This window comes from Rhincodon typus, chromosome 7, assembly GCF_021869965.1.
Source record: "Rhincodon typus isolate 14 chromosome 7, sRhiTyp1.1, whole genome shotgun sequence".
In the NCBI taxonomy this organism is placed as follows: Eukaryota; Metazoa; Chordata; class Chondrichthyes; order Orectolobiformes; family Rhincodontidae; genus Rhincodon; species Rhincodon typus.
In genome coordinates, this window is record NC_063338.1 from 79,549,068 (window position 1) to 79,571,831 (window position 22,764).

A 22,764-nucleotide genomic window follows, 5' to 3' on the forward strand; every position below is an offset into this window, starting at 1 on the left:
CAGCCTTCCTGCTCCTCTGATGCTGCTTGGCTGCTGTGTTCATCCAGCTCTGCACCTTGTTATCCCATATATAGGCCAGTCTGGTTAAGAAGAACAGGACGTTTCCCTCCCTGAAGGACATTAGTGAATCTGTTGAATTTACTGCATACTTTACTCTTTTCACTGCATCTCCAAGGCATATGTGACAATATATAAATCATTCATTCATTTTATGCCTTTATACTACAGTAGATACTATAAGTATTATCTCCGAACATTTGATTATTGTTTGGTAGCCTGATGTTACATTGAATATGCCATGACTGTATCAGCTGGCATTCTCTTCAACTGTGTTGTCAAAGTATACACAAACAAAGTGGTAATATGTACAATTTTGTTGACTGAATTTAATCATACAAGATGACTATTGTTTGAATTACCTGGAAGAGATTAAGTGGATGTGTCGGGTGTGAATTTGCACCAATATAATGAGCAGTGTGAAATGGATAAACAATACATTTTTTTACTGAAGGGACATTTGCTATTCTATTTTATTTGAGTTTCAGGAATAGCAAAGACGGAATATGGCAAAAGAATTTATATTAATAGTCAAATATGAAGTCTGAAATGCAAGATATATTTACAGTTTAAGACTGCCATTTGAAGGGGCAGAAAATAAGTATGACAAAAAGCTTTATGATAACAGACAAACTAGGAGAATTATAGAATCATAGTGAGACAGCACAAGTGGTCAATTGTCCTAATCTGCATGTGCCAGCTCTTTGAGAGACCATGTCTCATTAGTCCCATTCAGGGTGAATCATTTTATTTTCTTTTTCAGGTATCCATGTAATTCCCTTTTGAAAGTTATTACTGAATCTACTTCTACAATCCTTTCAGACTGCAATCTGGATCATTGCAGCTCTCTTTATAAATTAAACACTTTCTGAATGTTAACTCTTTGTTTTACCAATTATTTAAATCTTTGATGAAAAGGGTGCAGCTATGTGGATACATTTATCAATAACTTTCCTTCTACCTTCATAGATGATTGCACATGCACCTCCAGGTCTTTCCGTTCCTGCTTCCCCTTTGAAATTGTGCCATTTAGTTCTGTAATGGCTCTCCTCACTCTTCTGAGCAAATAAAATCATTTACACTGCTGTGGGCTAAATTTCATTGCTTATTTCACCAGTCTGTCTATGTCCTCTGCAAGTCTGAGATAACCTCTTCAAAACTTACTATAGTTCTGAGTTTCCTTATTGTTTGCATTTGAAAACTTGCAATTTGCCCTGTGTATCTAAGCCCAGGTCCTTTAATATATGTATCAAAAACAGCAGCAGTTTCAATATAATTCCTAATGGCATGGACTCTTCCCTCCAGTCAGAAAAAACAACTGCTTATCACTGCACACAGTGACATCTTCATCTTGTTGGCTGTTCAGTATTCCTCAGTGTTGCTCATTCTGTGCTGAAAAGGTCTGCAGAGACCGACAACCTGTCACTGAGTACTGAAGACCCTGTATACTGAGAAAACAATGTGCCCCAGGCTAGCTTGGTCTGGAGATGGCAGTCTACAGCATAAAGGACTGCCCTCCTCTCACCAGCCCATCCACCAATACCTCCAAATCGCTCTCAATAAAGTGGGGAGTGAGTTTTCCTTTCCTTTAGGCCATGTCCTCAGTTATAAGGGTTGAGCACTACAATGTGAGGGGTGGGCCCTGGCCTGCAGCCTCTGAAGTGGCTTGCAGCCAAACTTTATATACGACACTAAGTCACAGAAGGTTCAAGCAATGGTACACACTTCTACCTCTCTGCCCACAATTGCCTGAGAAGTTCATCCAAAAGCTCAAATGCACAATTAAGAAAACAAGAACAGAAGATTGCATTGAGCCATGGTGGAACAGGCACCGTGAATCAATAAAACACTTCAAATGAAAACAGGAAAATTCCACTCACCATCTTATACTTTTATCATGATACCTATGCTATCCTCTCACAAAGAAACACGAATGGCCAATGATCTTTTACCAGTCTCTAACCTGCCCATACCACTTAACATACTTTTGTACTTTTGTATCAATGACACTGCTAAGTCAAGGATGGCAGCAAAATATAAACAGATTAGGACTTTGCTTGATCAAATTACATGCATTCTCGTGTGTTGTGTAAACCATGATAGCAACTGATGCAAGACAGAGTGGCTGTGTTGCTCAATTGCATAAAGTTACTGAATACCTAACTGCACAAATAATCAGCTCTTAGATTCAAACATGTTGCAAGAAACAAGTCATTGGAGAAAAGGTTATCCACAGATTCAGCCTGAACTTCAATATGACTTTGCAGAACACCTACGCTCGGTTCGCAATAAACAACTGCACCTCCCAGTCGCGAACCATTTCAACTCCCCCTCCCATTCCTCAGACGACATGTCCATCCTGGGCCTCCTGCAGTGCCACAATGATGCCACCCGAAGGTTGCAGGAACAGCAACTCATATTCCGCTTGGGAAACCTGCAGCCCAATGGTATCAATGTAGATTTCACAAGCTTCAAAATCTCCCCTTCCCCTACTGCATCCCAAAACCAGCCCAGCTCGTCCCCGCCTCCCTAACCTGTTCTTCCTCCCACCTATCCCCTCCTCCCACCTCAAGGCGCACCCCCATTTCCTACCTACTAACCTCATCCCACCCCCTTGACCTATCCATCCTCCCTGGACTGACCTATCTCCTCCCTACCTCCCCACTTACACTCACCTTTACTGGCTCCATTCCCGCCTCTTTGACCTGTCTGTTTCCTCTCCACCTATCTTCTCCTCTATCCATCTTCTATCCGCCTCCCCCTCTCTCCCTATTTATTTCAGAAGCCCCTTCCCCTCCCCCATTTCTGAAGAAGGGTCTAGGCCCGAAACATCAGCCTTCCTGCTCCTCTGATGCTGCTTGGCCTGCTGTGTTCATCCAGCTCTACACCTTGTTATCTCTCTTCAATGTGACTAATTTGATTGTGCTTTGATGATTTGATTAAGATTGAAAATGTAGTGTATTGCTACAGTTTGCAACAAATTTCTCATTTTAGTTCTATGCTTACTACTTTCATACTCTGCCTGCTATATGGAATTATAAATAACGGCTGAAGTGTCTGCTGCTGTGATTGAGTTTGAGCACTTTGACAAACAATTTTATATTAAAGTTTGATGGAATGGATATACCGATAATCAACATTGAAATTACTGAAAATGTTGCAGCTCTTCTCACCCTTTCATCTTTCTCAAACTTGCTCTTCAACATTAACATTTGTATATGGTTCAAATGACATTGATCCAGATAATGTGATTAAAATTAATGGTGTTAACAGCACTCACCATTACTAATCTGTAGATTGGACAGCTAATTTCAGTGCATGAGCCCCACAAAAAGCCTATCTCAAGTAAAAGTGTAACCAACACTGGTACGATTCATCTGTAAATTACCACAACATCTGACTCATTATTTCACTTGACCCTTGTCAACTCCTATCAACTTTGATCAACAAAATCCTGGTTCTCAAAGCATCCATCCCTCAATGATTTCTTTCTGACATCTTATGATCTCAAAACTGTACGGGAAATATCAGTGTTCAATGCTAACATGGCATGAGAGAAACTGACTCTAAGTAAATCTAAATGTAAACACGTGCAAGCTGACTTTGAAATCGACTGCCCCTTAGACAAAGAACACAAGCATAGTCACTTTAGCAAGACTTCTGGTTTATATTTTCAACTGTGGTGCTCAATATTAAATGGAACTTAATGCAAATGCATTACATTCATAACTTTGTAAACAATTTATAACAAAATCATTTTTCTTAATCAGAAATTGTAGATTGACTTCTATCCTTGATATCTTTCAATCCCTCATTGTAGGGGAATAAAAACAAGGAATATTGGAAACCGTAGCTGCTCATGACATTTTATCCAAAACCGGCTGCAACTAGCCCACTATTGCATGCCTTTGCTATAGACATTAAAATGATTTCATTCTTAAGTCAAATGGATGATTGCAGTTGCTGTCATCATACATACTCTAGCAATAAGCAGAGCCATGTCAGACTGCTATAATAAACTCAGGTGGAACAATAAACTGCCTCCACAGCCTTGATGACAATACAAATATATGGCTCAATCAGTAGGAACAAAATAAATGGATTTGTATAGATCACTGTACAATGGTGAGTGCTTGCCACGCCTTCAGTATATCCTTTGTTCAACACTGGGCTAAATTCAATCGAGACAGAGGTAACGAAGGTCTTCACTCTCCAAGGACTATTAAAAGGTCAAAAATAAGATTATTTTGTGCAGTTCTGTGTTCATTCCCAGTAGAGATGTGCTGATAAAACTGCACCACATTCAATACCAGCAAACTCTAATCAATCATTGGAACTGCTCAAATAGATAATGTGGAGAATTAAAATGTCACGCTGATGTACTGATGTTTTTTCTCTCTGATCTGAGTTTAGAGTGTACTAAGCATAAATTGACATTTATTCACAAAAAGCATTAGTACCAATAAAACAAGACCAGATAACTAAAAAGTAAGCTGAGATAGGAAACTAACATCCTGCAATCATTGTTAATGAAAAATCATTACAGATAAAAACAGATTAACGAGTAAATCTTGTTGAATTTATTGTGTCATTCAATCTTTAGAACATGGATGGGTAATGGGTGGAGGAAAGCTGTAGATTTCATTTGACCTATCCCGTATGTGCCATAAATATGTTAATGAGGCCATGAGGTCTATTTCAGATCATCATTCACTTTCATCAGCATTTCTAAGACATTCAGCCCAACTACGATCTGAAATCTAAATACAGATTGTTCCTGACAATTTGTCAAATTGTTACATCAGCATGCATGTGTAAAATAATGAAAATATCCATATTTATTCTGTTACACAAATAATTAAAATATAGTGCAGATATTGACTTCCAGTTTTTTGCTTTGATCTGCAAATTCTCTATTTAAAATGGCGCTGTGGAATTGTAAGGGATATCTAATCTGTCATATTTGTCACCCTCACAATAAGAAAATTACAGCAATTAATTTAAAAGGTTTGAGTGATGTAAATATTAATTTTCATAATGGATGACTCGTCATTTATGAGACCCATTAAATTGCTTCAACCCAAATAAAAGATATCTTTTAAACCTTGTTTTAATTAAATATACAATCACTGAATGTCTACCTTTACATCACAATTAAAATTCAAAACCTACACTTCCACTGAGTCAGAGATAGTAGGAACTGCACATGCTGGAAAATCTGAGATAACAAGGTGTAGAGCTGGATGAACACTCTCTCCATGACTCCCTTGTCCGCTCCACACTCCCCTCCAGCCCCACCACACCCGGCACTTTTCCCTGCAACCGCAGGAAGTGCTACACCTGCCCCCACACCTCCTCCTTCACCCCCATCCCAGGCCCGAAGGAGACTTTCCACATCAAGCAGATGTTCACCTGCACATCTGCTAATGTGGTATACTGCATCCGCTGTACCCGTTGTGGCCTCTTCTACATCGGGGAAACCAGGCGGAGGCTTGGGGACCGCTTTGCAGAACACCTACGCTCGGTTCGCAATAAACAACTGCACCTCCCAGTCGCGAACCATTTCAATTCCCCCTCCCATTCCTCAGACGACATGTCCATCCTGGGCCTCCTGCAGTGCCACAATGATGCCACCCGAAGGTTGCAGGAACAGCAACTCATATTCCGCTTGGCAACACTGCAGCCCAATGGTATCAATGTAGATTTCACAAGCTTCAAAATATCCCCTCCCCCTACCGCATCCCAAAACCAGCCCAGCTCGTCCCCGCCTCCCTAATCTGTTCTTCCTCCCACCTATCCCCTCCTCCCACCTCAAGCCGCACCCCCATTTCCTACCTACTAACCTCATCCCGCCCCCTTGACCTGTCCGTCCTCCCTGTACTGACCTATCTCCTCCCTAACTCCCCACCTACACTCACCTTTACTGGCTCCATCCCCGCCTCTTTGACCTGTCTGTTTCCTCTCCACCTATCTTCTCCTCTATCCATCTTCTATCCGCCTCCCCCTCTCTCCCTATTTATTTCAGAACCCCCTTCCCCTCCCCCATTTCTGATGAAGGGTCTAGGCACGAAACGTCAGCTTTCCTGCTCCTATGACGCTGCTTGGCCTGCTGTGCTCATCCAGCTCTGCACCTTGTTATTCCACTGTGTCTGTTCCAAAGGTTATGTAAATGTTGTGTACTTGGCTCTTTCAGTTCACCAGTATTACAGTTCACAAAGACTTCTCCAGCCTTTCTTCACAACTCTTTGACTTCTCTTAAATTGTGAGCTTTAACAAATCTTATTCCTCTCCAGAACCTTTAACCCGCTGGACGAATATAATATAGTTCTATCAGTGATTACTTTGAATAATAGATCCCCTTTTAATGAACAATTTTCAGACTGGATAATACATTAAGGTTGATGAGACTTTATTGACTCCTACAAGGTAGTAGCTGGACTTAAACTACTGGATTACGTACTGTAACTGTAGATGGACTAGTTCCAGCCAGAAGCATTCATTTATAATCAGAGGATGAGGCTATTCCTAATTCGCCATGGCCAACTGCCATATAAGACACTCACTTCTACTCAGTGGGCACCCAAGCTGCTATGGTCACTGATGCTGGAAGAATATCCTTTTGGCAGGATTACATTGCATTGTGGCATCCCAATATTTTAACTGCACTCTCCACACTTCAGTATGTTAACACTTTTTTCCATCCTATCTCGCTCTGTCTCTCACTCCATCCTATCTGATTTCTCCTCTTTCTGAACTGGAAAATTTTGAGATGGGAAGCAATGTCTAGGGTACAATAATGGTCCTTTTTCAGGCCTAAACTACTCACAATCATGAGTGACTTAAATGAGAGGGATTGAGTAAAAGATATCAGGTTTGATGATGATACAAAGTCAGGTGGCAAAGTGAACTGTGGGATAATGCAAAGAGGTCACAAAGATATAGAGATGGGTGAACTGAAATGGCCAGAGCAGCATTCCCATTAATTTTGGTCTTGCCTGAACAAACGTCTGTACGCAGCAATGACTTCAAGTGTTTCCTGTTTTTGTTGCTGCTCCTCAGCTCCAGGAGTGAAGGTGAGGATTCACCTTGGGGTGGGGAAGAAATGTTTTTCCAGCCACTCTCCTCCATGTTTCACAGCTCCTGTACAGGGAACAAAAGCCCCTTTGCAACTGGGTTTAGAGTCAGCAAGAACACGGGGAATGTTGCAAACACGTTGCAAACTCAGAGATTGGGGTCAAACTGGGATCTGTTCCTGGCTAAAAGTGAAATGGCAGAAATGTCTGTGATCATTATGGTCCGAGAATGTAAAACGTTTGCGTGATATTATATGAAATTATTTGGTGAGGTAAGCACTAGCGTGATCCAAACCTCCCTTCCACCATCCAGCAATCAAACCCTGGGATGAATGTCTACAGGACATCCTTCCATGGATCAGTCACAAGTTAAGGGCTTTAAGAAGAGTTCCAAGATGGCGGCAGCAGTGACTGTAGTGTTTGGCCCCCAAGGGCTGAGCTTGGCCTCACATGAGCTCATGCAGCAGGTCAGACTGCATCCACATGGCTTCGTCATTGTCTTTCCAGCACAGTCACTCTTTTTATTTTGGTTTTGGTTGCCCTGAAGCCTCCTCCTGATGCTCTCCATTGGGAGGCCGGGGCCTTGTGTATCTCCACCCACGCTCCATCTCGGAAGACGAGACAGGACCCTGTCGGATGACTTGGAGCCAGCATCCTGTCGGTCGATGTCGAGTGTTGGAGGAGGTGTGGGACCCACAGTTTGGAGGCAGCTGAGAAGGAGCACATTGCCAGGAGTCCAGGGATGATGTCGAATGACGGCAACTGGATGAGCAGAGAGGTTGAAGTCTACAGAGAGGGAATGATGAACTTTTGAAAATGTTTCAGTTTCGGTGACATCAATTTACACATAAGAACTAGGAGCAGGAGTAGGCCGTCTGGCCCTTTGAGCCTGCTCCGCCATTCAATAAGATCATGGCTGATCTTTTCGTGGACTCAGATCCACTTACCCGCGTTCTCACCGTATCCCTTAATTCCTTTATTGTTCAAAAAAAATCTACTTTTTTCTAAAAACGTTTACTGAAGTAGCGTCAACTACTTCACTGGGCAAATTTAACATTAATTTATTCAGTGTTTTACAAACTGTACAATTGATTCAGCAATTTATTCATTAATATATTCTGTAATCCAAGATAGAGCCAGAGCACGGCGACATTATACACTTTTCGCTGTACTTAGGTGCAGATGACAATATTAAATAAATCAAATCAAATCAGAGCAGTAAGTCAATGCTGGGAACAGTGTTGGCATGCTGATTACAGTACGTGGGTTCTCAAAGCAGCAGCACAGCCACACAGCTTGGAGCAAAAATCAAGCAAGAACATTGTAGATGAAATAGAATGTGGATAAATTTGAGTGTTTCCACTTTGGAAGAAAAAAGAAAAGCAGACAGCTTTATAACATGGCAGACTGTGAGACGCTATAATTCAGCAAGTCCTGGGTGTACCTGTATGAACAGAATCATAGAAATTAACATGCTGGTAAAGAAAATAATTAGGAAAGCAAATAGAATGTTAGCTTTTATTACAGAGCATTGGAACATAGAAGTAAATAAATCTTGCCACAACTGTATAGGCACTAAAATAAAACAAAGAATGTTAGAAATCTGAATCTGAAACAGAAATTGCTGGAGAGCTCAGCAGGTCTGGCAGCATCTGTAGAGAGAAACAAAATTAACATTTCCTGTCCAGTGACCCTTCATCTAAACAGATTTGATTCACAGTCACTGTACTGTACTTGAAATATTAACTTCCTCTCTTTCTCTCTCTGCAGATGCTACCAGACTTGCTGAGTTTCTCCAGCAATTTCTGTTTTTGATTACAATTGTATAGGGCCTTGGTAAAAGCACACCTGGGACACAATCTAGTTAAGGAGGCGTATAATAAAGAGAGTACAGCAAGGGTTCCCTAGATTGAATGCTGAGAGGGGAAATTTTCCTATGAAGTATAATTGGACAAACTAGGTCTAAATTTGGTTAAGTTTAGTAGAAGGGGAAATTTAATAAGGAAGATATCTTTTTGGTCAGTTGTGGAGTTGTAAACAAGGGTCACAGTTTCAGCATTGGAAGTTAACTTTTTATGACTGAGATGAAGAGAACATTCTTCAGTGAGACAGCTGTAAAACTTCAGATTTGTCTATTCAGAGGGTAATGGATGCTCACTGTTGAGTACATTGCGATGAAAGTTTCTGTTTGAATCAGAGATAGTAGGAACTGCAGATGCTGGAGAATCCGAGACAACAAGGCGCAGGGCTGGATGAACACAGCAGGCCAAGCAGAATCAGGATCTAGGCCCGAAACATCAGCCTTTCTGCTCCTATGATGCTGCTTGGCCTGCAGTGTTCATCCAGCCCTGCACCTTGTTGTCTCAAAGTTTCTTTTTGTCTGCATTCTTTGTGGTGAAAGTCAGCAGTCAGTGAAAACACATTGCAACATTCAGGGAGACAGAAATTTCTTAAGAGTAGTTTGCTACCAATGTTGAATTCTGCCCTGTGATGGGATGGGGTTTATTGCAAAGTTTTCAATAGGCCACTTAGAAAACTTCAGGGGTTACTGAAAAGCAGTTTCAAGATCCAGTGTTTAATCGAAGAAGACAGGGGCAGAGACAGGGGCAGACTCGGTGTACTGATTGTTAGCTGTCCTGCAGGGAGACAATCAACGATAGTTAGGTAGTTTCTGAAGAAGGGTCCAGACCCGAAACATCAGCTTTCCTGCTTCTCTGATGCTGCCTGACCTGCTGTGTTCATCCAGCTCTACACCTTGTTATAATAGTTAGGTAGTTCTGTGTTGCTAGAACAAAGCGAACAACTAAGTTGCTTAGTTTCTAGAGCAACTAAGAGCTGGCATGAGGGCCAAAAAGAACACCTGGAGAAGCTGTGAGGGGCTTGACAGTAACCTACAGCCATTAATACTCCAGTGCAACTGACACTGTGGGCATTGGAAAACCCAAAAGGTGTATTTGCTTCATACAACAGGGCAAGGTTAGAGCTGAGGAAAAATCCACAATACATCTGGCTCAGTGCAGTTTACTGACGGTGAAGAGCTAGAGTTATACTTGTGAATGAATGCTGGAGTTCATTTTCAGAGTCCAGGAGAGGCATACATCCAGAAAAGGAGAGTGATCAAGAAGACCAGCAGCAGCCCATGAGGCAGTCCATGATGGAATGTCTCTTGAGAAGGAGTTCAAGGCTAGATCAGCAAAAGTGAAGAATTATGATCCCTTGTGAAGTTTAATGAGACATGATGCCCAACCATCTGGGTAGAGTTGCTGAGAAATCCACAGGAAAGCTATCTTGATTGAATTTGCTATTTGTTGTGCATGTGGGGTTTTTGATCACTGTATATGGCCCATGTCCTAAATTTTCTGATACTAAGGGAATCAAAGTATATGGGTGCAGTGCATGAAGGTGGGGTTGAGGTTCAGGAACAGCTATGATCTTATTGACTGCAATTGCAGGCTTGAGCAGCCCTACTCTAGCTCCTATTTCTCATATTTTTGTTTTATTGTTCTTATTCATTATTCTGTTGTTTTTTCTCAGTCCTCTGTGCTTCCTGTATTTACTCCTGAGTGCTTCATTCTGGGCTCTGTCCCCTGCCAACGTAACTTTTACACTCCAATAATAGAGTGACAATTGACAATCAGAGGCTCAACTGGAGATTAATAGGATTGTAACCGGTGGGGTGTTTCATCCCGGAGAAAGAGCTAAGGAGGCATATAGAGTCTGTAGTGATGCAGAGTTTAACTCAGGGTGAATGACCCACAGCGATGTGTGTTATAAAATCTATGCAATATTTGAATTATTCTCTCTCTTCTATTATAAGTTACAATACAAATGATGCTTCAAAAGTGCCTAATTGGTTATGCAATCCTTAGAATGTCTGAAAGCTGATGTATTAAAAACAAGATTTCCATTCTAGCAAGTGAATTTATCAAATCTTAATGTTATTCTAGCTTCTCAGTGAGCTGCAATCCTAGCAGGTAAGATATGTACTTTTAGTATGAATTTATGCTTTGTAAAACAAATTCCTGACAATAGAAACATATAATATATCCTTCAATATTCTGTGACTTACTTTGTGGTGATGAATTGAGCAAAAAGATGTTTTGTTTCATAGAATCCCTACAGTGTGGAAGCAGGCCATTTGACTCATTGACCCTCTGAAGACCATTCTACCCCATCCCTGCACTACCCATGGCTAATCCATCTAGCCTGCACATCTTTAGACTGTGGGAGGAAATGCACACAGACAGTTGACCATGGCTGGAATCAAACTTGGGTTCCTAGTGCTGTGAGGCAGCAGTGCTAACCACTGAGCCACCATGCCACCCCTATTTTATCACAATAAAACATTACAAACAGATATTAATTGAATTTCGCAGGTTTCATTTGCTGATGTCTGAAGAAAATAAATTTCTCCAAACATGAAATAAAACTTCAAAGGACTTTGATGAATGTGTGCCAGTACATTTTCTCACTTGAATAGTCACGTTGATTCAGAGGCACAAATTCTACCATGCACTTCTTGCAGTGGAGTAGCAGCATTCAACATGAACATTCCAATCTGTGAATGTTTATAATTTGTGTGTAGCTATTCTCCACTTCTTGCAGGTCATCTTCACAAATTTAAAATCAAACAGATGGTGAATAATCTTTACTAAGCCTGAAATAGATGCAGGAACATGACTAAGCTGATGACTGGTAAAACATATAAATAAAAATGACCAGGGCAATGTAATTGCAACCAAGCAGGAGATCTTCTTGTCAAAATGTTAATATGTACCTCCAACACAGAGAAGATGATAATAAGGTTAAATGTAGCACACAAATTTATACAGTGAGAAATAAAGCAAAGGTTTGCTTTTTCTGTAGTTATTTAAAGAAACCTTATGGCAAACATTAATTTGAACAAACCTGTATGTGTCAGAATCATAGAATTATATAACGATTTCAGCAGAGATTAAAGCCATTTGGCCCATCGTGTCAGTGTCAGCTCTCCACAAGAACGATTCACCGAGTCGCACTTCACTCCCATTTCTCCGTAGACCTGCAATTTTATTTTTTCTTTGGGTAATTATCCAACTTTCTTTTAACAGCTTTGTTTTATTATGCCTCCAGCACACTCTCAGGAAATGCATCCTGGATCCTAATCAGTAGCAGCATAAAAGATTTCCCACATCTCTTTGTTCCTTCATTTGCCACTCGCCTTAAATCTATTATCTCTGCTTCTCAATCTTTCCACCAATGAAAACAGTTTCTCCCTATCTACTCTGTCCAGATGCTTCATGATTTTGAACAACTATCAAATCTCTGCTTACCCCTCTGTTCTCCAAGGAGAACTCTCACTTATCCAATACTTCCAGTAATTGAAGTTCCCTGAAACCCATTCACATCAATCTTTTCTGATCCCTTTCTAATGCTTTCACATCTTTCCTAAAGTGTGGTGCACAGGACATAATATTTCAGTTGAGGCCAAGCCAGTATTTCACATAGGTCTACCTTAACTTCCTAGTTTTTCTACTCTATTTCCCAATTTATAAAATGTAGTATAGTGTATGCTTTGTTAACTGTAAATCAGCATGCCCTGCCACCTTCAATTATTTGCACATATTTTATCATAGGCCCTTGTGTTTCTACACCATTCAGAAAAGTGTACTTTTTATATTTATTGTGTTTCCTTTCTCTTCCTACCAAAATGAATCAATTCATACTTCACTGCATTAAATTCCATCTGCAACTTGTCTGCCCATTCTATCAATCTCTCTATACCCATTTTAACTACTCTACTCACAAAAGTGATACTTCCAAGTATTATGCTACTTGCAAATATTGAATTTGTTCCTGTTACATCTAAGTTTTGGTCACTGATATATGTGGAAAACCAGGGGTTCCTAAGAGAGGCTCCTGAGGAAGCTTATTAATAAAACTTTCTCCAGTAGGGAAAATGACGTCTAATTACCAGTCTTTGCATCTTGTCACTCGCATATTTTTGTATCAGTGTTGTTGCTTTCCCTGTTATTCCATGAGCTCTAACTTTGCTCTCAAAACTGTTGTGTGGCGCCACATCAGATGCCTTTTGGAAGTCTGTTTATATCGCATCAACAACATTAATCTCATGCACTCTCTCTGCTACTACATCAAAACCCTAAGCAAGTTTACTAAACATTATTTTCCCTTAGAAGATCTTGGCTAGCTTTCTAAAGCTAAGCCACATTTGCCTATGACCATTTTTTACGTCCTAAATTAACATTTCTAAAATGTTCCTACCACTGACTAGCCAGTAGTTGCTGGGCATATATTTCAATTAGATGGTTTAATTCTTATAGACTATGAAGAATATAGGCCAATTCTCAGAAGGGCTGAATGGCAATCCCATCCCAGTGACTTTCAACACAACAAGGTGCAGAGCTGGATAAACACATTCAAGTTCACAGCTGTCTTGAATTTTAATGTCCGTGGCTCATTTGAAGCAGCGAGAGACCAGTATGGGAGCTGCCTATCCTCAACCCATAAATGTATCCAAGATATAACTGATGCCATTTTCTCCCAAGCACAACTCTTCATATTCTTCCCCAGTGATGAGGAGAGTCAGGAATTTATTTAAGGAAGGATGTAAATATGCTGGAAGTGGTTTGAAGAACGTTTGCTAGATAGGAATGAAGGAACACGACTGGCCCTGTCAATCCTGCTGACATTTAATGTGATCACAACTGACCAAATACTTCAATACTCCTTATCCAGACTATCCCCATAACTGTTTATGCCATTGGCAATCAGAACTCAATCGATTTCTACTTTAAACATACTCAAAGACTGAGCTTCCACAGCTCTCTACAGTTGAGAAATTTGAAGGTTAATAACTTACATGGAAGACAGGCCTGCAGTCAGCATTGCAGCCTGAGAAGTGTGTCCTTCAATCAGCATGAATGAGAAGAAATCTGGAAAAAGTGTCCTGTAGTCAGCGTTGCAGTGAAGCTGTCCAGGAAGAATGTCCTGCAGTCAGCATCACATTGAAACAGTCTGGGAAGAGTGCCCTGCAGTCAACAGGAATGATAATAAATCTGAAAAGAATGTCTTGTGATTAGCAATAAGCTGAAGCAGTCTAGAAAGAGTGTGGTTTGTTCAGAATCTTTGTGAAGCAGTCAGGAAAGGTGTCCTAGAGTCAGTGTCACAGTGAAGCAGTCTGGGAATAGTGTCTTACAGTCAGCATTACAGCGAAGTTATCCAGAAAGAGACTATCCCCCAGTCAGTATCATGTAAAGCAGCTTGGGTAGACTGTTCTTCAGGCAGTATCGCAGTGAAGCTGTCTGGAAAAAGTATGTTGCAGTCAGCATCGCTGTGTAGCTGTCTGGAAAGAGTGTGCTGCAGTCAGTGTCACAGTGCAGCTGTCTGGAAAGAGTGTGCTGCAGTCAGTATCGCAGTGTAGCTTGTTGAATACAACAACAATAGTGACATTACTGAAAGTTTATAGGTTAATTGGTTAATTAAGAACTTCAGATATGGACAATTAATAAATTGCTTTCAATTAGAAAAGTGTAGTATTAACTACCAGAATATGTGAAAGTCAGGCAAGAGAATAAAGTAACCTAAATAAGCCAGTGTAGGGTAAAGGAAGGCAAGTAATGTTCACATAAGGAAAGTTATTTTAAGACTAAGTATGACAGGGGAACTCAGTCCAATGTTTTGCGTGGCCTGCAGCATGTGGGAAAATCAACATGCTCCCAACAGGCTGGATGACCACATCCGCATGAAAGGCCAACAGTTTGATCAATTTGCTCTGGGATATGGAGCTTAAGTGTTTGCTGGAGACACAGCAGTGCACGTGTGAGGCTGGGAGTTATGTGGAGAGCACGGTTTAAAAGTGGTCAACCCACAGCTTAAGGAGGAGCAGTCTGAGAGGGAATGGGTGATGATCAGCCAGAAGAAGGGAGGCAGCCAGTTAGTCAGGAACAGATTTTCTGTGTTGAAAAACAATGAGAATGATGGTTCTTCTGGGCAGTGTAGCCAGAGCCCAGGTACCCAAGGAGGAGAACCAGAGGGAGAGGGGGAACAATAACGATAGGCGATTCAATCATGAGTGTTACAGACAACATTTCTGTGGCAAAATATGACCCCAGGATGGTGTGTTGTCTCTATGCAGTCTGGGTCAAGGATGTCACTGAATGTCTACAGAGCATTCTGAAAGAGGAGGGCAAACAGTCAGAGATTGTGAAAAAAATAACAAGGGTAGAAAAAGGGAACTTGCAACAAGAATTTAGGGAGACAGATAGCAGATTAACAAGCTGGACCTCAGTGTTTGTAATCTCTGAATTATTCCCTGTAGTGATTGTAATGGGGTCAGCTGGACCTCCTTGAATATGAATTCCTTGATTGGACCAGATTAACAGCCCCAATCAGGGCACTCATATTTTAGGAGATCCAGCCAACTGACCTTGTTACAATCACTACACTGTCAGTGCCACATGTTAGTGGGTATAGGAATAGGAGCATAGAGTAGATGAGTGTGTTGGAGTAGGAAGAGTTGGAGTAGGAAGGAAAGCTTTAGATTCCTGAATGTCTGGGCTTATTTATGAGGAAGGTGTGAACTGTACAAGTCCAACAGATTGCACCTGAACTGGAACAGGACGAATGTCCATGCAGGGGATTTGCTAGGTTTGTTGGTGGGGTGTCAAACTAATTTGGCAAGGGGATGGGTTACAGAGTGGAGGTACAGTAAGGGGACAAGGACAGGAGAAGAACCAAATCAATCTCGAAGGCAGTGCAGATATAGTCAAGCAAGGGAGCATGGCAAGGCTGGATGACATTTATTTTAATGCAAGTAAGGTAAATAAATTGAAGGTGTTGATTAACACGTGGGGATGTGAAAACATTGTTGTCACAGAGACATGGTTGACAAAGAGACATAACCAGCAGCTCAAGAGATAGTAGGAACTGCAGATGCTGGAGAATCTGAGATAACAAAGTGTAGAGCTGGATGAACACAGCCTTCCTGCTCCTCTGATGCTGCTTGGCCTGCTGTGTTCATCCAGCTCTACACCTTGTTATACTAGCAGCTCAATACTCTTTAGGTGATGTGGAGGGATGTAAAAGAGGAGATAATATTGATCAAATAGTCAAAAGGTTTAGATATGGGCCAAATGTAGACAAAATACAGTTTAGTTTGGGAAACTTGTTCGGCATAGACGAGCCAGACTAAAGGGCCTGTTTATGTGCTGTATGTCTCTATACTGCAGTAAGCGGGATCACATCATAGTAGGTTCCTCAAATGAGGCCATATGAATAGAGCTTAAACCAAAGGCCTCAAACAACTGATACCCAGGAGGAATATGGATAGTACAGGGGAGCATTTAAAAAAATAGACTGAGTTAAAGTTTCAGGTCCGGTCACTCTTCCTCAGAACGTCACTAGACCCAAAATGTTAACTCTTGTTTGTTTCCTTCACAGGTGCTGCCAGACCTGCTGAGCTTTTCCAGCAACTTTGTTTATGCTCCTGATTTACAGCATCAGCAGTTCTTTTGGTTTTTATCAAATATTCTCCATGTTCGTCAGTTCCTCACCAAGGTCAGCAGGAAGTGATTCTGGAAAACTGCTTTGAGTTGTTTCAATTCAAACAGTGCATTCAAAACAATAATCAGGGTGCAGTAAACCCCTACCTCAAACATTGCACCTTCTTATATAACACCCCTCCCCCTTGCACAGTCTATATGTTCAATGGAATGTACATGCATCAACCTGAAAGCTTGTTCCCTATATTAGCAGCAGTTGCACTTTGTACCATACCCACATCATGTGTCACACACATGACTACATTCCATTCTGAACAGCTTTCCAAAATGCCTCCAGGTATTTTAGTTAAAAAGATAGCAATTATGAATTTGTAAAGAAACTTTCGGTTACAAAAAATGGAGGGGAAGAATAAGCAATTGTTTTGAGGCTTGAATCTGTATGGTGGTTAACGGTGTGGGGTTATCACAAATTTTATTCCGTTTCCATCAAAGCTTTTTTCATAACATATACAGGTTTTCTCATTCTCACTTGGATAAGGACTGCTCCTATTTCTGCGGTTAATGCATCCATAGTGGATAAAACTGGATTACAAAATACCACAATATCGTTAGAAAGTAACTGCTCATTAGAAATTGACCTTTAGAAAAACAGTTTTCTGTTCCTGACTCCAATAATATTGCAGGCCTTCTTTGCAAAATCATTCTCATGGGTTGAATAGGAATGGCTAAACTCAAGATAGATTTTCCCTGTTGATTCACCATACTGAAGGAACTTTGCAGACCATTTACACATTTAGGAGTTGGAAATGCACTGTTGATCCTTGTATTCCTTGTTTCCACCGTAATCTTTTGGCCTTGAATTATGTGTGCTAGAAATGTAATCATCATTCTTGAGAAGTGTTATTCCTCAATTAGTCTAGGCCCTGCATTCAATAGTACTCTTAAAGTTTCTATAACCCTCTGGCCATGTTCTTTCTTCATTTAATCATGCACTGGGATATTGTCGTGTGGCATTTGGTTCCCTTCCAGAATTTTAGAGTTATATTTATGAAAACCTCTTGTGCTGATGGAGTACCAAACAGCAGACAGTTCAAACAACAGTGTTTGAATGGTTTGGTGATTATAGTCAGAAATTTTGACTCACGGCCTAGGTGTATCTGACTGAATATACTGTTTGTATCTAGGCTTGTGAAAAAAATTGCCTATTGCCAGTTTTGACAAACCATAATCAACAGATTAAACAGGATCAATTTCTGCATCTGTGGAGATAAGTCAGAGTTAATGTTTTGGGTCCAGTGACCCATCCTCAGAACTGTTAACTCTGATTTCTCTCCACAAATGCTGCCAAACCTGCTGAGCTTTTCCAGTAATTTCTGATTTTTGTTTCTAATTTACAGCATCTACAGTTCTTTCGGTTTTGATTTCTTTCTAACTCCTTAAATCTCAGTTCTCCTTTTGTCTTGGCAACGTTTAACAGCCCTGATGGAAGACTTTCAGTTCTGAAGAAGAGTCATAATGGACTCAAGCCATTAACTTTGTTTCTAATTCTATAGATGCAGCCAGATTTGCTCAACTTCCCCAGCATTCCAGTTTGCTTGAGATGCTTAACTGCCTGGAATTTGTTTTCACTTACCTGTTGATCTATAAATTAAAAATTATTTTTTCTTCAAACAAATTAATGTCTGAAAGAATGTCAATTTCATGGAAATCAATTGCTTTGCAACTTTTCACTATTTACGATACCAGTGTAAGAATCTGAACTGCAATATGCATTTCTGTGTTTTTGTTGACTTCTCTTCTGTTATTGCATGTTGCTACCCTTTTGATGGAAGTGGCTCCGTGTCAAAAAAAGTGATGACATCACATGGGTTTTTTTATCTTTTCAAGCCAATTTGGGAAAAGAAAAGTTGGTTACAGACAAAAAATCTGCAGATGCTGGAATCTAATGTAGACAAACAGGAGGCTGGAAGAACATAGCAAGCCAGGCAGCACCTGGAGGAAAGGAGAAGTCAACGTTTTGGATATTACCCATCTTCCATAAGACCATAAGACCATAAGACATAGGAGCAGAAATTAGGCCATTCGGCCCATCGAGTCTGCTCCACCATCCAATCATGACTGATAAGTTCCTCAAACCCATTCTCCCGCTTTCTCCCCGTAACCCTTGATCCCCTTGATAATCAAGAACCTACCTATCTCAGTCTTAAATGTAATCAATGACCTGGCCTCCACAGCCTTCTGTAGCAGTGAATTCCATAGATTCACCATTCTCTGGCTGAAGAAGTTTCTCCTTATCTCCATTCTAAAAGGTATTCCCTTTACTCTAAGGCTGTGCTTCGGGTCCTAGTCTCTCCTACCAATGGAAGCATATTCACAACATCCACTCTGTCCACTCAATCTTCAGGATTGGATGAAAAGAAAATGATGGAATTGACTGACATCTAGATGTTGGTAAGGGCTCTTTTAGTAAAGAAAATGGTCAGTATTTTAGAGGTGTATTTTTGCAGCTGTGTTTTAGAGAAAGTACAAGGAATTATAGACCAATTAGCCTCACATTGGTAGTGGGGAAAACACTAGAATGGTACTAGAATTTTTCAAGGTTGTAACTAGTAGTGTGGATAAGGAAGAGTCAATGGATGTGGTTTAACTGGACATTCGGAAAGCTTTCAATAAGGTCCCACATGAGAGATTAGCATGTCAAATTAAAACACTGTGTGTAGTGTACTGACCCTGATAGAAAACTGGTTGGCATACCAGAACCAAGGAATCGGCATAATCAGAGATAGTAGGAACTGCAGATGCTGGAGAATCTGAGATAACAAGGTGTAGAGCTGGATGAACACAGCAGGCCAAGCAGCATCAGAGGAGCAAGAAAGCTGATGTTTCGGGCCTCCCCCATTTCTGAAGAAGGGTCTAAGCCCAAAACGTCAGCTTTCCTGCTCCTCTGATGCTGCTTGGCCTGCTGTGTTAATCGGCATAATCAGGTCTTTTACCAAGTGGAAGCCAGTAACTGATGGGATATCATGGGTGTCAGTGCTTGGACCTCGACAATTCACAATATAAGTTATTGATTTAGATGAGACCACTAAATATATCTCCAAGTTTGCAAATGACACAGCGCTGGTTGGAGGGTGAATTTATGAGGAGGATTCAAACATGCTTCAGTGTGATTTAGACAGTTGCGTTAGCAAGCAAATGCATGGCAGATGAAGTATAATGTGGATAAATGTGAGGTTTTCACTTTAGTAGCAACAACAGAAAGATAGATCATTATCCAAATGGCAACAGATTGGGAAAGTAGGAGGTGCAGTGTGCGGTCAGGTGATGCATGACCTTCAGGATTTTTACAGAAATATTAATATTTTTGCACGAGCCTGGATAAAACTCGAAATATGGAAGCCAAGTTTAAATCTAGCCAGTTTCCGCACTTTGCAAACTGCAGAGCTGGAACAGACACTAATTCATGTAAGACAACAAGGTGTAGGGCTGGATGAACACAGCAGGCCAAGCAGCATCATAGGAGCAGAAAGGCTGACGTTTCGGGCCTAGACCCTTCATCAGAAAAGGGGGAGGGGAAGGGGGTTCTGAAATAAATAGGGATAGAGTGGGAGGCAGATAGAAGATGGATAGATTACGAGAGAGTTGCAGTGGGAGAGAGATCCCCTGAGGTTTATCCGGAGGGAGGAGGGTAACTTCTTCAGGCTAGGCATCCTTAGAAAAGGCTTCGCAGTGGGGTTAAAATTGAATCAGAGATAGTAGGAACTCGTCAGCCTTTCTGCTCCTATGATGCTGCTTGGCCTGCTGTGTTCATCCAGCCCTACACCTTGTTGTCTCGGATTCTCCAGCATCTGCAGTTCCTACTATCACTAATTCATGTAGCCCAGGCCTTGGACAATCAACTTGAAACCAGACGGTAACGAGGCGCTAACAGTCAGTGTTTCAGAACGAACTGTTGTTTATACCTCCAGTTGACCTGCTTTGTTAGAAGAATGTTACTCAGACTTGGTGGCACTCAGCTCAGTAGTAGGCCAGAGGAATAGTGTGACAAAGAGATCACTTGACTGTTCAATGTTTAAACATATGTTGTGCAAACTCCAAATATGGAATGCAATCACCTCATTGGATCTTCCTGCCCCGCCCAATTCTATGGTACAGGCTGTAGGATCTTAGAGAAGGCCATGAAGGGGGGGATAAAAGAGGAACAAAAACAGATATTGCTGGAAACGCTCAGCGCATCTGGCAGCATCTATGGAGAGAAATCGGAGTTAACGTTTCGGGTCTGGTGACCCTTCCTCAGAACTCAGTTCTGCTGAGCTTTTCCAGCAATTTCTGTCTTTGTTTCTGACTTACAGCACCCGCAGTTCTTTTGGATAAAAGGGGAAACCTGGAGGACCGGCTCACTCTGCTTTTTGCACCTTCTTCAAGTGTCTCTCAAGTGATCACTTTGCTGAAACAACCCAAAGACCAGAACCAGGCCCAGATGAGAGGGGAAGCCCAAATTAATGATCGCAGATTCTGAAACATCACCCTAAAAGACTGAGGAACAGCCTGTCCCAGTCTTATCGATGAATATTTCCAGTTCTTTCAGGCAAACAATTCAAATATAGTAGTCGGGATCAGTGGATAGGGTATAGAGAATCCCTCTAAAGTGTATGTCACAAGTAGATAACTACATAGATTTGAGACTGTCTACATAGAGATTTCAGACTGTTTCCTGAAGAGTCCTGTGAAGAGATTGATAGAGTTTAATTCAAGTACTAGAGTACAGTCTGGTAAATCTTGTTGTTCCTTGATAAAGTGTTCAATAAAGTTGTGTCGGTTCTTCCCTTGACTTTTGTTCCTGTTGTCTATCTCACTGCATAATGCACCAGAATTAAAAAGGATTACTACAAACTGGTCAATGTTAGTCAGGGTACATTTACTCACACTTTCACTTTACAACAAACAAGACTTGAGTATCCTTTATATCAGTGGCTGAGAGTAAGCATGCAGGTGCAGCAAGCGATGAAGAAGGCAAATGATATGTTTGCCTTCATCATGACAGGATTCAAGTACAGGACCAGGGATATCTTTCTGCAATTGTACAGGGTCTTGGTGAGACCAAACCTGGAGTATTATGTGCAGTTTTGATCTCTTTATCTGAGGAAAGATGTTCTGGCTATGGCAGGAGAACAGTGAAGTTTTCCCAGGCTGATTCCTGAGATGGCAAAACGACATATGAAGAGAGGTTGGATTGATTAGGACTATATTCATTGGAGTTTAGAAGAATGAGGAGGAAATCTCATAGAAACCAATAAAATTCTAACAGCTTCCAATGGCTTATGTAGAGATTCTGGTTTGTGATCAGTAATCAGTTGATTTTTAGATATTTCGAATCACCCCTCAGATCTCTGGTTCTGACACAAGGCTTAAGTGAAGAAGGCAGTAGGCAGGTGTTTCAGGGCAAAGAATCTGCATTTATTAAATGCAAAAGTGAGTATATCGCAAGAAATAAAAAGGCAAAAGTAATAAACAGGGAAATAAAACAAAGGTGAATAAAAATACAAGAGTTAAAAAGGCAAATTCAAAACAGCGAAACTGACACGATCAGTTATTACCTTAACACAGGCTAATTACTATTAGAAACTTTGTGAGCCGGTTTCACCTCAGGATGGATGTGACTGAGGCCTTGTCAGTCATGTTGGTGGTTTTCGGAGGACGTCAGTTCTGCTGGTCATGGTTGGTTGCCATTGGGTCTTGGTGAGACCACACCTGGAGTATTATGTGCAGTTTTGGTCTCTTTATCTGAGGAAAGATGTTCTGGCTATGGCAGGAGAGCAGTGAAGATTTCCCTAAGATTCCTGTGTCAGTAGGTTTCAGGGAGATAGCTGTGCAGATAGTTCACGGGGAAAGTAGCTGTCTGGGATCCCTCTTCTGTTGGTAGCTTTAGGGATGGCTCTCCCTCTCTCTCCCAGATCAGGGCTAGTAGTTATACAGATAATAAAGTGTGGAGCTGGATGAACACAGCAGGCCAAGCAGCATCAAAGGAGCAGGAAAGCTGACATTTCATGTCTGGACCCTTCTTCATCATCGGCAGTTCCTACTATCCAAGATGTCGGAAGTTGTTGTCTTTGGTCTGGTTCATTGTTCGTTTA